Below are 18,737 nucleotides of genomic sequence, written 5' to 3'. Positions count from 1 at the left end.
CTGCTTGTTCTATTGTACGAGCATACTAATAATGACAGTGCATAAGCTAGTCTCATTTTCTACAAAGATGTCGACCACTGGCTAACCAATCTATAGATGTAAATGAAGTCGTGGGAACAGGAGTTAGTCGGAGTAGAACAAATAGGAATTTCATTATAAAAAGGTCATCTGTACGTCTCTTTTAGCTCGACATTTTTTAATATAATAAGCCTGATGGATAATGGTGGGTGTAAGAGAACCTCGGACTGAAGCATTTGCAAGTCACCTTTAATGATCTTAAAGAAAGAAAACAACCTTTGCTTTATTTATCAAGTTTCTTCCGCTGGACCGTCCTGTCCGCACAATGCAGCTGGAACTGTCCCATTTTAGTAAATCACATAGAGCGATTCTAGTCTTACTAACAACTAATGATAGCCATTTTGAGCACAAATCTAACCTAAACTCGGGCTCAAATGTATCCTCCATAACCGTCTATTCTTTTTTCTGTTCCGTACGGCTTATTATTGATTGGCAGAGTTTGTGTATCATTACCTCTAATTGCACTTCAGTTGTTATCGATGCAGCAGCACTCATGAAACCGCACTGGATAATCGCCGCCCCAGATCGCCTGACAAACACTATAGGGTTTTTTCAGCTGTACATTCGCTTTAGGGTAATGTATCGTTAGTTCGTTTGCATCCACCCACTGACGTAATTGTCTACAACTATAGTCCTGTTTTTTAGCAGAAGGCTGTATTCAGGTTAAGTATGGGTCACGATTGTAATATGGGGCCAAAAGAGAAGCAGGCCTATCTCTACGTCTTCTTTTTAATTCTCGCACTTTAATCATATGGCGCCCATTTGGGCATGAATTGAACCATAACAGCATGGCAGTTAGGTAAAATGCTGCTATTCTACATTCTAAATTCCGTTCTAGGTAATTGTTGTTTATTCTATGTGAAATTATTAATGTCTATTCTTAATATGCAGATAGCTCCATATTTCTGCGTTTTCTATCTATTCAAGGCTTTACGAACTTTTATGCTGGACTTATATATTTGTCCTTCTACGTTTAGAACCTGCCAAAGTATCTGGAAGATGTCCATATGTACCTACTGCCATCGGTCTCTGCGATCAGAGAGCAGCACTATCAGATTCAGCTTTTGCGTTTTTCTCTTCTATTTAGGATTTCATGGAGCCAGGCATCTATCTATCTTAAGCAATCCTGCTCTAAAGCTAACCCGAAAGACCCGTCGAGCTTATCGTATGCTAAGCCATGAAGCATCCCATTTTTTGGATTTCGACATCTGAATTCGTGATACCCGCGGTGTGCAGTGCATATAGTGTCATCTTTCGAAATCATGATACTGTATATACGTTCAGAATATCGGAATTCCGTTTTACGACTTTCACCGCTACGGCTATCCCCCATTGAAGCCTAACCGCCATTGCTCCCGTGAGAAAATACGCCATTACTTCAACATTCTCCAGTATTGGAAAGTCTGCAAGTTTACTACGCCAAGATCTTCGCGCACTCCGATTGTAAGGAAAGTCTATCACAGCCTACTACGCCGTCGCAGGCTAAGCAATTATGCCGCGAACTTCAAATCCTTTTAAAATATCTAGGTCTATGAATGTTACAATTTAGAAGCCGTATGGATAGATTGTCACCAGTGATAGACCTGTCATCGATTATGTATAGTTCATTACATGCGAATGATTGAACTTTCTATTGTAGGCGAATATAATGGGTGCGCTCTAGGGATGTTTTGGCTAAAACAGTTAATATCTTCCCTACTATTACATCTTGGTTTCGCCACAGGTGGGGATGGCCAGACGATCCTGGCGAGTGATTGGGGTGCGGATTGAGTTTTAAGAAGCAGACGTCCGGTTGGCAGCCACGGATCTATAGATGAGACTCGACGACAATATAAACTGTAATAGTAGTAATAACCATAATGCGACCCGTCACAGCATAGTGCATGCTATAAATATCTTAAGAGATTCAGCTAGAGGTGAAGCCACCAGCGCATAGGGCCGTTGAAATGATCGTGAGAGCTCACGTCCCCCATCGGTGCTGGCAGGATCAGTAGAAGTGGCCTTTTGTGGCTCGATCGGTATCGTTGTTAACCTCGTTGTATGCTTCGATTCTTAACTGATGGTGTACGATAGCAGGCCACTGAGCTACAGGAATGTTTTGAACGAAAAAGAAAGACAGTGACAATTGGGGCCATTCAGCTATAGATTACAACCACCGTCCTCAACATATGTAGACATCTTTCACTCTGCTATAGTAAAATATCACAGTACACAATATGTTTCGTGAGTAAAACCTGTAGAAAAGTGTATGAAATACTGTGTTGCAAAAATACACGTCAAACAGGTGTCTCTTCGTCTATTAAAATCTAGTCAGAAATCAAGTCCTGCCATGCAAAAACGGATTTCTATAGGTATACAGTGATGGTTTCTTATGGTACAAAAACTTTCGGAGATCAACTTCGAGGCGCGAAGTAAATAAAGCAAAGTCGATTTCCTCCATATGACTTCAGAAACGTTTTCCAATTTCTTATTAGAGGACCAAAAGAATACTGAGAGACGACACTTGTTCCGCTTCGATTGAAACTTAACTCTAAGGGCACGCTTTTTAAGATACAAGTGAGTCTCAATACTTGTCGCTGCTTGTAAGCCTATAGGCGTTCAGCCGACTTGTTTCGGCTGGCCGATTATAAACGTTCGCGCAGGTATAAGCTTGGGCGCTGCCTGTGACACCTGGTGTCCCGTGCTTCTCCATCATTTCCTTTTCAATTTCCAATTCAATGGAAATCAGGGAAAGAAGAGAGGTCAAGAAAGTACCTGAACCTAACGACTCTCACTAAGTACTACGTTCCGCCGCTAGCAAATGTATCGCCACTGCATGTATGCTGCTGACTCTTATTTTCAATTGAATAGGGCCAATGAGGCGGGCATATTATATCGACGGTTTGCTACGGAAAACGAAAGCGTGGCAAGTTGCTATCTACCGCTAGCAAGTAGAAGTAACAATTGAAAGACCCAGATTTCGAGCTGCGCGTGGCACTGGCCAGCGGACGCTCGATGGGCAGACGGTGTTCAGGTAATTTTTTTCTGAAAAACGTCAGGCGGCAGCAGTGGCAGCAACAGCAAGCAAAGGAAAGATGGGGTACGGGTCCTAGGCGTTGGCCTGGCAAGAAGCTCGCTTCGAGCACCAACGTCCCAAGAGGACAAATTGAACGATCTGGGAAAGAGTGAAGAAAAGGACTATACACGGAAACTGAGAGGGCGATCCTGTGAGGGAATTACGAATGACGCCCCTCTTATATTTATTTCTCCACGCTGGCTCACACAACGCTCCAGCCAGTCAAAAGGCAAAGAGCACGACCAGAAGCTGCTACTAGCCGCTTTGATATTGGGCTGGTAATAGCTTTTCGACGAAAGACCCACCGCAGAGGCGATAATAGAAGTCTGGCTAGAGCAAAAAAAAATAGGAGTAGAAAAAGAAGCCGTGCTCGGTGAACTAATAGCGTTTCATCAGCCAGCAGTCGGCCGAGTCCTCGAGTAAGATGCCTAGGATTCATACACATAAATATTACACGCAGTCGACGCAAATTCACAGTCCCATGGCAATTGATTCTACAGTCTTTTGCCAACATAGTGCCACGGTCCCACGACGCAACTTCCAGCACCAACTAGGCATTACGGTGCGACTAACCTGAGACGTCGAGGTCTTGAGTTCCGCCCGGTTTCGCCCTACCTTGAATCAATTGACTACTTGTTTTATCAAATCTTTCTTTCTGCTGCGTGCATGATCGAAGGAAAACAGGTTGATTAGCTTTCGCGCACCAATTGCAGAAGCGATGGCCAAGACTCGAGACACCGACTGCGGTGAATAGGCGAGGCTGCTTTCAATCCTACGATACTGTATGCTAGGGCGTCTCTTGCCCTGCATCAGTAACGGCGGTCATCAAAACGATTCTAGTCCTACTGCTTAGTAGCTCCTTTAGTTGAGTGCAAATACTCTTGACCTTGACTTAGCTTCGCTTTAAAGCCCCTTCAATCTTCCGCTGCCAGTTCAGTGCCCTCTCCCCGTCCCTCAGCAGGGTGACCACGTGGCGCGAACTATTGCAACGAAAGACTTGAAACCGGAAGAATCTAAAAGAATCTTCACTGTCACCAGCATTTCATACACACATTTCAAAGCTTTAGAGAGAGCGTTCTTACTGGTAATCATAAACGAGAAATCAAGAGAACCCAGATTACTTTAGGGCTGTTTCATAAACTGTAAGGGTTACTGTACTTTGTTGCAACTTGTTTGTGGGTGGTAGCGTTTAAATATGTCGACATTGACTACGCATAAATGGTAAGGTGTACGATAGCCTTTTATTCCATCTTACCAAAGAGGGTTTTTATTAATTACTAAGAAGGATCCGACAATTGTTTAATGAAAACAGCAGGGATATATGGCTCAAATAGGGCTGAGGTCTGCAATTCATAAAAACCATCAAATGGATGCTTCGATTACGTGCTTAATTCACGCCTGAATTCAAAGATAATGTTTCTAAAAGCAAGTTTATAGAAGTTAGCAAGCACGCGTAACTTATGGCCACATAGTAGTTTTGAAAAATAACATCGCCTTATGTAGAACACAGTGCGAACAAGCAGACGATAAGATGCCATTGGCTGTATTATGGCTTTTTTGTTCAAAAGTCGATTTGTGTTGTCATATTTCGATCATACGTTACCGTTTCGTCTTCATTTGTATGAGCTAACTTCTTTCCGTTTAGATGTATAAACGTAAACATTCAAATTATTTCCTCTCGTTTTACTTCGACCTGCCTTTATATAGAAAGGGAACGTATCCCCTTGTACAGATCTAACCTAACGTATAATAATTGCTTATGACAACTGAGCGATACAAATACAGCCATAATTTTCTGCTAAAACTAATATGGATCATGCGCTAGTTCTCAATCCGCTAGGTTTCTGTCAGTATACTACTACAGTATAGGTAAGACTGATCACCGGAACGTTTTTATGTGTTAATATTGATATAAACGGGCCTCATATTGATAAATGAGGTAGAATAAATGGGAATCGCGAACTCGAACGTCAAATGTTTCACGTCACCTTCTCGCAATGCCTCAATAAGCCACCGCCGATATGACATATTATAAACGTTCGCTCATTTAGAATAGTTGCGGCCCGAGAAGCTGTGGGATCCGCGAAAATAATAACCCTAAACGACTTCATTCTCCTTTGATGTTCAAAACTCACTAGAGCAATAGATGTTTTGCAAAAATCACACATTTTTCAGCGAATTGCTGAGAAACGTACGGAGAAATTTAACTGTCGGCTGCTACGTTGCGTAGCAACGCATTATTTACATGCGTACAGAGAGAAGCCTAGCATTCTATGTATGCTCACTCTGTTATTAAGTTAAATTACTTTGTTTTTTTATCTCGTATTCATCATGATAAGCATCTCAAATAGAATTAGCTATCTCGAACAAGTGATGCGTTTCATCAGTCGTTTTCTTCTTCGCACAGCGAATGTTCCTTCACATAACAAATGACGCCTACGTATTTGATCAGTGGTAGACGCGCGTAACTGACAAGCGTGACGATACTTGCTACAAGCCCTCATTTATATGGATCCTATTAGTAATGTGATGTCCTAGTGGTGGCCTTTGCGTAAGTTGCATATTTGAATCTAGACAATTGCACAAGAGGATTTTTAGGGGAATTAATCCTACAGGGAAGTATTTCTACTGAGGGGTAGAATGAAACGAGGTTGAAGGAACACATGTGTAGGCTGTGTGGCTACTGCGAACCCGTTTAGGCCCTCGTTATATCTTCTGCAAGTCTTGGTTTAAATGATATAGCCTGTTAGAGAACATGGCTAGTACCCTCTATGATTGTAGCGTAAGCAAATAAATTTCGAGCTTCTGTAAGAGATATGTCATGTAAAGAGATATAATTTACCAGCACACTGCCGCTAGCCCCGTATTCTTGACAATAGAGGTTTTATAGTAAGCGATTCACTTTGATGCACCCGAAAAATGCCCGTTTGTTTTGGTTTCTACCTGAAAGAAATTGACCTTTCTATCACTTACCTACGGCAAATTTATAGCCTTTTTGAAATATCTGCGAAGCAGTACTTTCAGCGACCCCATACGAATTATATTGTGTGCCTGTTGGATATAGCGTAACATCCACTGCACAAACAGGACGCTCAATTGTCCATGTTGTTTAACGTTACCTACAAACTGTAAACATCACAATTCTAGACAAGAAATGACGATTTCCCCCTGTTGTTTCGCGCAGCCCGTCGGTACTCCTGTCATCAATGACCTTGCCATCGTGTGCGCCGACATTCGTTATAATTAGCACATATCCTATATACCTCGTACATATATCTCACGGCATGTGGCCCCATCAACATACATCATTCTAAGGATGTCTGCTAATGTCTATCTGCTCAAAGGACAGTAACATCGCTTCGACGTATCTGCTACGACAAAAAATCTGTACTTAGCCATATTGTTCATCCGACACATTGATGAAACTGATCGCTAGAGCATGAAGCAATCTTTGGCGTCACAAATCGAAACGCTTTACATCGTAACCGTTTGACACGCTACTATAATTTAAGTGGTTCGGTAAGAAGTCCTATGTAAAATTCCACTTGTCAATTGTTTGTTTGAGTGACATATTTGCGAACGTCGAAGTTAGGCAAGGAAAACAATCTCACCGTGAATAGAATCTTTTAAAATTATTGACTCGTACACGAAAGCGGACATTGATAAAGCGCGCAGGTAATACATTTAGTGGAATCTATTAGCAATATATGCGAGTTTATACTGGAACTGGCAGAATTCGGCTATAGCGACAGAGCAGCGAAAAGGTCAGGTAAAATTTGATTAAACGTGAACGATGTTCTCATTAGGGATGCTGATGTATGCCCGGAACACAATGGATATATGTTAATTGATGTGCTAAAAGTAGACAAGCCTAGAATATACAGCTTCAGCTGTTTGTAATCCCCAATCGGATAAATTGCGCACAGACGTGACGAGCAGAACAGGCCTAAAAGGCTACTGGACCCATAAGACAGAGGGACCCATTCAAGTGGCATAAAATATACTTACATGCGGTCTGTATTACAATTTGTAAGTGCACTCGTTAATGTTGAAACTAGTAGTTGAGTTTCAAAGTCATCTATTGTTAAAAATTTTGTTAAATAATTACTATGTTTAAATCGAGCGGTCTCTCAAGGTACAGTGATGGAGATAATACAAGTACACCACCAGCTTCAACTGTTTGATTGAAGTCTTTAGCGGACAGAAATGCCCCATTTTCCAAGGTTAGCTTACCTCCTCGGCAGCTGAGCCTCGCGATCGATGAGAGACCCGGGTCAGTTTTGTCCTACAGACTTTCCTTATTCGAATATCTTCTAAATAGGTTGCTTTAACTATCAAATGCAGCTTTTCAACCACCTCCGGCATTTATTTGGCCTTCCTTGATTTGCTGGCCTCATTCTCGCAAAGCTCTGTGGTAATTTCTCGATTGTAATTAACTTTCGCATTAGATCACTGGAATGAATACAGTTCTAGGTAGATGTTTAGTACCAAAAAACAAAACGTAATGCTTTTGTCGATTTGAAGCTTTCGAACGCTCTGCTACCATGCAATCAACTTTACGTTTAAAGTTATTGTCGAATAACTTCGTGTTGAAAAATCTTTGGAATCGCTCGCTGTTCAAGGGGATTGGGCCTCGTAGCATGTTAGACGACCCGTGAGTCATAGCTGTCAGTCTGTGTATTTAAGAATATGCTATTATACTTTATTATATAACAATGCTTCTCCAGAAACATGTTTTGACATTACTATAAATTGTTTCTTTTCTTTCGGCTTACTGTTTACTGAGCCCTACCATAATTATTCGATCTTTGTAACTTGAGACTTCCTGGTAAGTTAACAAAATGCTGTTATCGCCTATTAAGCAATTAACAGAAACCAACTTCTTACTAGATTTTACTAAAAAATTAAATACATTTTTACCATTATTTGAATTTTTTGAATCGTTTGCATTGGGGTAGGTAACGAATTTCGTGTTTCAGAAGGACACCTATGCCGTTTTCTCTAGTACCTAATAGATAACCCTTTGATTCAGTATAATATAATTGATACAATAAGAAATATATATCTATGTGATCAATTGAAAAGAAGTTACTTGCACGTATGTTGCTTATGAGTTGTCTAGATTAAATAGTAAGTTGGCGCACTCAATCAGAACAGATAAAAATGTCAGGCACAGTATTTTTCTTTAATACTTGATTATAATGGCTCTGTAATAATAAAAAGCTCTTAATAATTTAGACGTGACGAGCACCAAAGGTTGATTGAAAATCTCAGGCAACTTGTTCGTATAATAAGTACAAATGAAATGTTTGATTTGAAATTAAGAGGGAGTTTGTCTCAATACGAAAACGAGCGGTACATTTTTAATGAGTAATGAAGGAATAGAGTTTAAAAATAATAACGTTAATAATTTGAAGCCCAGCAACGAACACATCCTTTGTTTCTAAATATAGAGAAACCCAACAAAAGAAGATCACGCACTTCTACTACGCAATTTTCATTTTACAAGATAGGTGATTAGTTAAGGATCGTCAACTGTAATATAGAAATTATAAAGAAAGATAGTACGCTTTTCTTTGTCGTGTTATCAATGAAATGTATTGAATTTGATTAAAACCGTCTATATAAATTTAAACGTATACTACATAAAATATGGGCATACGTTTCATAAGTACAGATAACTGATCTGCTAGCTCTTCAACGGGCAACCATTTTCAACTCAGTCGCCTGATCGGCTTCTAAATTGCTGTCTTCGAAATCCAGCATCTCGTTGCAAATATCATCATTATGTCATCTGTAAAATAATTAATTTTATATTCAGCATTAATCTGTTAATTAACTCCTCGTTGACAATTGCCAAACTCAGGCTTCTGGGTTTACGGTGGCTATATTTCGCCTTTGTTTCTAGTTTCGACCACCCTGCTACGAACGAAGGCAACGCGTACGTGCGCCACTCCCCGGCGTAAAGTTTTCTGTGCATCAACTACGGGATGGCATCTTTTATATATGAAGTTATATGACATAGCTTAAGATAACAAGTTATCCCGACCGCTCTTCTTTTCTGCGACAGGTGTAAACATTCACATTTTCTATAGAGATTATTGTTCGACCCGTTATGTATAGAGATATGATAGAAACTACTAAGTTGGCCAGCAAAGGATTTTTCCAAATGTTTGATTTCCCTTTAATAATAATAATAATACATTATTTCTCAATAAAAGCATATATTTCATATATTGTTTCCAACAGCTCTAATTTTCACTTCGACTCACTTGTTTTTGTTAAGACATACTGTTCGAAAGCGTTTCTCCTGCTTTATCAGCGTGCTATAACGCTATTGCTTCTCAAGAACGGATGTTTTGGGTAAACCAAAGGTGTTCTTTCGACACCTCCTGCACTATGGATTTCGCCGAGGTCAAAACAGCTCGAGACATTTGCCTTACGTACGGCAATGATGCTACCGCTAAAAGGGCTACTCCAGGATAATTTGTCATTTTTGGAGACGCTATTCGGGATCTATCGAACGCTTTCCGCTCTAGCCGACAATCGGAGTTTGATGACGACCATCTGAAGACATTTTTGAAGGAAAACGGCCAATACGCGGCCAAGATAACTAACGTTTCCACAGAATGCAATGAGGGGTGGCATTTGTAGATCAAGATGAACCAGAGATCGAAGTAAGTGGCTCCAAGAGCGAAAACAAGGCCCTAAGTCTAACCAGATCTTCATCCAAGAAAAAAACTTAGATTTCGTGTTTGGTAGCGCTGTGAAAGTCTGCTTCACTGGGAATTGCTACTTATGCGCCAGACAGTAAATAGGCGCGTTTAGCTGGCCCAGTTATCAAAATGTGAATGAAAAACTTTTCGGAGACAAACCTCGCTACCTTCTGGCGAGACAGCATACGTTATCGATGGAAAGATCAGAAAGAGTCGTGAGTTATGACGATGAACGCATAACATAACCACCTATTGTCACAAGAATAAAAAATGTAGTGGTTTCTTATATATATATATATATATATATATTTATATATTTGTGTCTTTATTACTTTTTGCCGCTTCAAAACGCTCTTTCGATCACCATTGCCAAAAACTTTATTTCGGGCTAAAGAAATCATAGTTTCAATCAAAAAAAATTTTAGTAATGGGTGTTAACTTAATTTAACTTGTAAGGTCAAAAAGGCTACCGAAAACTGGAATATTTGTGCCATGTAGAGACTTTTTTAAAAATAATTTTAGAGGTAGCATAGGACCTGGGTTATGTAACTCTCTTTAGTTAGTTGTCCTAAAATATTAACTGCAAGCTCTTTTAAATGCAAACGAACGCCCAAAAACAAATTAATTGGTTAACAAGATAAACTGCGTTCAAGCCACAACGATAAGCTTTCTCTAATTGATGTGATTTATTCAAAAATGAGAAGTGCAACGAACAACGGCTCCCCAGCGCCTTCTAACATTTTTGCCAATAACAAACATGCAGTCAACCCACAATGACAGATTTCTACACGGAGATGCTACAGGTAACAAAGTTGTGCTTTCACGTCACTATAGAGCAGAGGAATAGATGAATCGCTCAGGAAAGTTAGCGATCCAAAAAAGATTATGATTTACGCTTGCTGGGAGTGCGAAAGCCTTATACAATGGCAAAAATAAGATGGTCGACACGGGTCCGTTCGTCGACCGAGTTGTATAGTAAACGAACAGAAAAGATCCAATATATAAGGAAAAATCATTCATCCTTACGCCAATGCCCTGAGGCACGACAAACGATGTTGAAGCCACCACGAAAACTTGCGTGGGACCCCCTTTTGTCCACACGTCGTTATTGTCCATCGTACCTCAGACTGATATATTACTACCGTTTCTGAACATTCAGATTTAGTATTGCTTGAAAGATGAGAACAGAGTGAAAAGACAGACCTTTTGCTGAATTCTGTTTAGGTTACAGATCGAATATCGCATAGAAGTCAACAAATTATAGTACAGGTCGATGATGATTGCTATTATGCCACTGACTAGCTGCAAGGCTATTTCTTCCTCACTGACTCCTCTTACGAAAACTTCTCGCTCTATACCTGTGTGTAATGTCAACGAATTGCTAGCACATGAATATCGGTCAGCCGCCGTGTACTGGGAGGTACTCAAGTTTCTAAAAAGGTTTATAACAATCGCTTCATCTAAACCACTTGTCCTTATTCCCCTATTCTCTTTACGTCTCATGCTACTATGCTTGCCCACCACATTACAAAATAATAAATGACAGAATCAACCGTCAAAACGGCCCTTCTATTGACCATATTAGCTATCGTTTTTGTACGCTCCGCCTGGGGTCGGTGGAGGTCCACTGGAGAGAACCGCTTGTAGTTAACATTTCACTTAACGTAACGCCCATATTTTACCTGTACATCTAAAGTGCGTTTGCTTCCTTAGACTGCTATCACCTGTTTCCTTGGGAGATCAACTTTAAGGCCCAGCAGAAGATCGGGGCCCGAGAGAGGAATAGATCTGCTACGTTCATATGCTTCCATTTCTATAATGTGGTGTATAATATGGGGCCCTATGAATGCGAAGAGGCGAAGCCATTTGCGTTCGTACCGGCAGTAGTGTAAGCAAGATAAGTGTAGTGTACATTATACAGCATCTGGCTGATGCTATAGTTGATGTGCGCAGCAACCAACTACCTTGTATGCATGGCCACATATATAACTCCCAGCGGTCGCTCTACGGCATCGTTGACGAGTCTTCGCTCTCTGTTCTGTTCCTATTCCCTTGTCACCTAAACATGTGCTCTGTACGCGGCTATTCTGCCCGAACCACGAGAAAAACTAGTAAGCTTCCCAATAAGGGCTTCCCTTTGCCGCTCTTGTTTCTGCCAGTGTTGCCACTTGGACGTTACCAGACCCTGGTTGGGTCTACGAGTCGGCCACAAGCCTACACCGCAAATTGTCCTTGCCTTCTGGCTGATGGGGCTGGCCGTTCGCGAATGGCCTAGTGTTGCTGCTGTTGCTCCTGGAAGCACACAGCTTACAAGTAGGTACGATGTGCGTACGTGAGGCAAAGACAATTAAATCACCACCGGGTTCGCTGCAAGCGTGTGGTTTTGAACTGGCAGGTTTGTGTGTCCAGGCCTTTGACGAAGCTTTTGTTCCATTCAGTGTTCGCTGTAGGTCGCTTCCAATAGTGGACACATAGCTTATCGTCATAATAACTGAAGGCAATGCGAAGACTGTTGCCTCTGGAGTTTTAGGATTGTTTGGCATGACCTCACGGGTAGTTAGTTAGCGAAAGGGTTTGGTGAAAGCACTTTGGGCTGGTCTGTTAGTTGTCAAAAGAATGGAACAGGGACATGTCAGGGTGCAAACGTTCGTGCCGCGAAACCAGACCGAGCTTTTCGTGGTGTGTAGAAGAGGTTTGGGTGGGGCTAATGTTGAAAGACACCTGCAGCACGACAAAGCGTTCAGTATAGACTGCTAACAAGTGTTCCCTGACAGTGAGCTCTACAGTTATCGGTGACGCTTGAAAGTAGACCTTGAAAGTAAGTTTGTCTGACTGTATGAGACGTTTAGGACCGAAAAATCGGACTAAACCATTATTTTCTTCTGCAGGAGTGCGCATTTGGCCTACGCTACGCTAGTAGGTTTAGCTATGGGAAGACGACGCGGAGCAAAGCATGCTCTACAAGACGCAATAGACTGAAAACGTTCTTCGTTGTTACTAAGCAAAGTCTTAAAATAAATCAAAAACTCGAATGTGCCAATACGCAGAAGTGTCAATACGAAACAGTCATATGCTGGTTACAGGTGAACGAACCCCTGTAAATTTAAAGCTAGACAAAAATGATTCCAATAGCACGTTCAGGCTGCTGGCTACGTTTAAAGTTCAATTATTTAGTAGTGGCAGAAAGAAGTTACAGGTACACGTTTGCGTACATATGCAGTGTAATGCGCGAAAACCACTGGCGAAGGCTGGCTAAATGGCTGTGAGTTGGAATACATAACGCCTACCGCGTCAATATCGGACCGACGTCAATAGAACTCTGAATCTCTCCTATGTATCTCCAGCTTGTACTAACTCTATCGCTGCTTACACAGTTATCTTTAAATATTCTCAGAATCGAAAAAGGCGGTTAGTCCACTATGTGATAGATATGATACTACAGCAAGGCTATCATTTTTTATATAACTCAGATCCGGTGATATCTATATGTATATAAACTTAAACTCATAGTATAGATATGCATTATTAATCACTCTAATTTTATTCATATTAACCGTTTATTTACCATGTTGAAATATCTTTTGACACACACACGTACAGATTAGAGATCTCAAAGGCCAACGGCCCCGCACAGATTTTTCGGCGCGGCATACCCTGAAGATAGCTGTTCCGTTAGTAAGCGCCAACTATGAGAGGTTGTATGCTGTGTGGCTCGTTTAGCTCAAGGTATTCCCAAGTGCACGTACGTGCCCCAGCAGACTAGCTCTCTTGTTCATCAATTTTCATGTAGAAAATCAAGTGCACTTCAATGGGGCAGCAGGGATGTCTTGAAAACAACTTAGGTTCGATAACTAATTTTAGAAAGCGACTTTGATGAATTAATAAGAGCTATAATAATTAAAGAAGGAACTTTGGCCAACTAATGAACGTTAATCACCTAAGATATCCCAGGATAAATGTACGTTCATTTCGACCTTGAAAAATGGTGCCTACTCTTCAAGAAGAGTGATGGCATTACGTCTACATACAATTTACTTACAGAACTATCAGTTTAAGAGCGTTGTATTTAATCAAGTTGCTTAGATAAGCTAAGTAATTAACTGTTTTATTAAACAAAATTACGTACAGAACTCAATTTGTGCATGAAGTTACTGCATTCAATAGATAATATGAGTTATGCTCTATGTAAGAAACGTCGCAACACCGGCATCAGCAGTGCCATGTATTACGCTTATTTTGGGAAATGGCTCTCTGTATTAAGTATGTTATGTTTATGATGCATTTCAGCTATCCACATACATAACATTTTAAGTCGTCGCTTTTTCGTAATAATCGTTTAATTTATATGCATATTCATTGAATTTATATAACTGAAACATACAAAGTAGTGTAAGTTATGAAATAATGTCCTATTTACCTAATGGAAATTTGGCATCTAAGAGCGAGCCTTCTAGAGTCATATTGCTTATTACAGGATAAGTCGCTTCATTTTCAAAGTATTTTCGTTTCCGTATCTATAGCAGTTAGCTATTTATCATAGGAGCTGCTGAAGTTTGAAATCTCATCATTGATTCTCTCTCTTACTGCTTACGAGCACCGTTGAGGTTTTACCACAACCATGTACATCACCGATTCCTCTCCAGTTACAGAGCTTTGCATGGTGATAAGACCGCTTTTCAATAGACCGTATTGTTGAAAAAGGTTTAATTAGTCAATATAGTGGCTAGCCAGCATAAGACAGACATCATACAAGCGATAGCACAGATCTTCGCGTGTATATTTGACCCCGAGAGGGTCGGACCTTCGTACCCGACTGAATGTTTGGCTTATTCGATACGTACCTCAAGAGCTTTGGATTGGAGCTCAGGATTGTAAGATCACGCTGGCCTACTTATTACCCGTTATTATACACTTGTTAATATTAGATTTTGATGCAAAATGTCCGCATAGGACGAGAGGGGCTTCTTCATTTCTCGACCCCAGTCCCTTCTAATTCCCAGCACGAACTTAAGCCAATCAGAGCTCGATGCGCCAATATGCCCTAGTTTCGAAGAACGCCGTGTGCTGGCACTGCCGCCCTTCGGGCAGTTCGCGCAAACCTTAGAATGGTCACTGCAAATGGGACTTTCCTCTTACCCAATTTAGGGTGAGGATGCAACGATAGCGTTGGCTGACGTCGCTCACGGAGCGAATGCTAGCGGCAGCCCATGGTATGGCATAGTTACCTAAGTACATGTACAGATCTGTGGACTGAACGTGATCGAGACTGCCCAAATTATACATGTCAGCGTGCTTCCCTTGTGCCCCCTATTTCTCGCAACTATAAGTATTCATCTTTAGAACTGACATTAATTAATAAGTCGTTGTAAGAACACATCATGAAAAACGTCGTGTCCCCACTTTATGCGTAGTTAACCAATTTTGATAAATTTATATTTATCTACCCAATTACATTTAAGCTTTATTCCGCTAGTTACTTTCACTGGCTTAAGTCCTCAGAAAGCAATATCGACGAGATGGGTCATGTAGCTGAAACGTTCTCAATATTAAGTCTCACACATACAATGGCCGAATGTACTTTTTTAGAGACTAAAAAAGTTTTTTTTTTTTTATGTATTTTCATGTCGCTTTGCATTAATCTGAACATACTTTTTTGCTTCAGTTTAAATATTTAGCATGGATCTCGATTTAACAGTCGATACGTAAATATATAAAGTATTTAAACCGTGCCACTGCTAATGGCCACGGTCGCCATGTTTTAGTTTCCTAGGAAGTTACAAATATAATTTATCGACGTAATTGCGGCTAAACTCCACGCTATGGCTTTGCCCGAGGAGCATGAAGAACCTCTAAGACCTCTTGCAGAGCCTAGTCCGGCGACAATCAAAAATAACCTGGTTATCTATTGTGAAGCCGGAGATAAGCTAGATATTAATACCACTCCGGTTTAAATACGATCTTTTGAGAAATGTTTTTCTGCTCGAGTCCTCGTTTTCGACCGTTCAGTGCTTATGCGTCATGCGAACCAACGTATGTCGTCCAAAGCCTTCAAAGCAAAATAGTGGTCCCAAACAGGCGCTTCATTCACTGATTAATAATCATCTGGTTATAATAAAAATAATAATATTATAGTTCCCTTCGACTAATAGAGATTTAAGCATCTGCCAATTACATAATGTCTCGTTCAAATGATTGCTCTATGAAGGTCTCGATACCGTTAAGCCTAATAATGCCCGTATCAATGGATATGATGTGTACAAATGTATATGATTTGTTCCCTCCTGCATTATGTTGTTCTAAAGGTAAACAGATTTTAACAATCTATTCAAACCGCTTTCGGCGCTGCTACTCGTTTCTTCATTTTACCTACATAACGCTATTAGATAATGCTTCTTATAGTCTTCCCCATTCAGTTGTATAGAAGGATACTGCCCTTTTAAAAGTGTCTAGCTCTTCATTAAGCGTTACCATCACTTTGCATAGCATAAGCAAATCGGCTCTATTACTTTTGGCACCGCAACAACTGTCCAAACCTTTCTGCTGTGTGTGTTTTAACCCCTTCCTTTTTCTCATCTTCCAGCTGACGGAAATCTCATTGGGGTCTCCAGATATACCCGCTAGGGCACAATTAGCCCCTTTGTTACTTATGGCCGCTGCAGGTGATCGGGTTATGCCCAGGTTGTCCTCGGGAATGGCGCTTTGTGTCACCGAGACAGAAGGCATGGCCTTTAGCGCCTTGTCTCTTCTACAATCAAGGCGCCGAAGTCAAAAGTGTACGACAACAGGCGACAGCGTTCTTGAATTGCTAGGTCGGGGATCGGAAAAGTACTATGCTAATTCGAACAGAAGCGATTGACTCTACAGTAAGCTGTCTGTTCTCCTCTATAGCAACTCGTTATTCGAATCAGTGGAACATCGTGTGTGGCTTCCCTGTGTACGCATGCAGTCACCGCACTGTTTGCTATTCTCTCTCTCTGTTAGTTGTCTTTATACTACAACTCCTGCTGCTGGTAGCTATTTGGACCCAGGATAGAGAAGCAAACGCGAAGAAGCTAGTGCGGTCGATAAAAGCTATCGTTCCACCTAATCGCAATGCGTCTTCGGGGACGTAAACGGAAATAGCGGCCAGTAGCATGGACTATAGTTGATTTGCCGCGTATCCGGCTTATTCCAGTGTGCTTGTCTGTCAGTTGAATAACATGCAAGCTACGATCCCCGTTCCTTCCTTTCGCAATGGCCCTTATCCTCAAACGCTGTTAACAGAGCGATCGACTCTGTCCCTCCATTACCCTTCGCTTGTCCGCCTCCACGTTCTGTATTTACCATTCCGTGTCAACGGTACAGCTGATCCCCCCGTGCTCCGATCCGCCTCGACTGGTGCTTGCAGATGGCAGTCGGAAAACCAGTCGGAGAAGAAAGTAAGCGAAAGTCTAGCTGGTAATATAGACAACTCGGAACGTATTGTTATAGTTAGGTTTCCCTTAGTAAATGTTCCATTGATAGCTCGATTAGCTGGAAACCTACGCAAAGATTTTCAAACAGCCGTACACTGTAGCCGCCGTAACTGATGGCAGTCAAAGTTCAAAGATCTGCATTTTCGCCTACAGAACCGAACCCGCGTAACACGTAACACTGTGCAGTGTCACTGGCACAGTTAAATTCCAAACGTTTTATAGCTCGTAGCCGTTTCACGGTAAATACAAACGAATGCGTAAATGTCTCTTAAACTTTAGACAAATAGCCTTTTCGTAAATAAACTTCATACGAATGAAAACTATCCAGGCTAACTGATCAAGGGTCATGATTTGACTGACGCTCGAAACTGCGAAAGTAGAATGGGTACAGGTAAAGTGGGGACCGAAAGCTGGTCTGCATGTCATCCCGTAGGAGAAATAAGAGCCGTCAATATCAACGGCGACGCGGCTTACTATAAACGCAAGGCGAAAAGCGTTCAAGTTGAGCATCGAATACGATCTTACGTTGTTCGGTGAGCGCCGTTGGCAAACAGCTGTCTAGAAGCCTCGACGTTCGATAATGGGTTGCGGTGGAAACATAAGGGATTCATGTACTTACAAGTATATGGGCAAGCAATTCATCTTTGGTATCTAGATGTGTATCACGGTGACTTGGTGAGAGCAAAATATAGATCGAGAATCGAGTGAGAATATCTGCAGGAACAACTTTGACTTCAATCTACAATGTGTCATGATTGGCTGTTTTTGTCTTCACCAGCGGTATGGGATTGCCCTGGATAGTCTAGACAACCTCGAGAAAATCTTGACCGGGTGGTTCTATTGTTGAGAAGAGAACTAAATAGTAAAAGAAATAACATATAATGTATAACTACAATCTGCCTGCGAACAGCGATGCACCTGGTTCTGAGAGGGATAAACGCCTGTGCACGTTTCGCAGGCTTACGGGGACTGTCCAATAGCCTGGCGTCAACTCCGCCAGCTGATCAGATTAGAACAGTTTCGTCCGTTGTAAATACATGGCGTCAGTTCTCACCGGACGAAGACGAAAAAATCGCCTAAATCAGACTGCAGCTCATTGACAAGCCCTACTAATTTTTCAAATACTAGTTTTGCTAAATGACTAGGATTGTGACCTGAGTCGACAAGTTAGCGTCACCCACTCTATGTCTTCAAATCAAAAAGAAAAACTCGGATTTTAACTTAAGATGTGTCATATATTCTTTTTTAACTTAGGACCAATAGTGACCTATTTAGAGGCAAAAAGCACTACGAATATCGGCTAGGCTTTCAAATATATTCTGCTTTTCACATTATAAAGGATATAGCCAATAGCTTAACTTATGAGACATTTGCCTTTTGGTGGAGAAATAATAACTGGACGGTAGCAAAATTATAATGATAGGATAAACGTTG

At 41.1% G+C, this 18,737-nt stretch overlaps 1 protein-coding gene across 6 annotated transcripts in view; it reads left to right on the top strand.

Annotated features, from left to right (window-relative positions):
* Nucleotides 1-18,737, top strand: part of mAChR-A (muscarinic Acetylcholine Receptor, A-type) — a 272,404-nt gene that overhangs the window by 175,713 nt on the left and 77,954 nt on the right. The window contains exon 3 of one of the 6 annotated variants that reach the window (XR_015326121.1): nucleotides 9,042-10,122. The exons of the other annotated variants lie outside the window; for them this stretch is intronic. The gene's annotated coding sequence lies outside the window, so the exon portion shown is untranslated. Of the gene's footprint in view, nucleotides 1-9,041; nucleotides 10,123-18,737 lie in introns of those variants that run through there. 6 annotated transcript variants of the gene reach the window in all.

The sequence above is a fragment of the Varroa destructor genome, unplaced genomic scaffold, assembly GCF_002443255.2.
Source record: "Varroa destructor unplaced genomic scaffold, Vdes_3.0 BEIS01000004.1, whole genome shotgun sequence".
Taxonomy (NCBI): domain Eukaryota; kingdom Metazoa; phylum Arthropoda; class Arachnida; order Mesostigmata; family Varroidae; genus Varroa; species Varroa destructor.
This window is presented reverse-complemented; position numbering and strand designations above follow the sequence as displayed.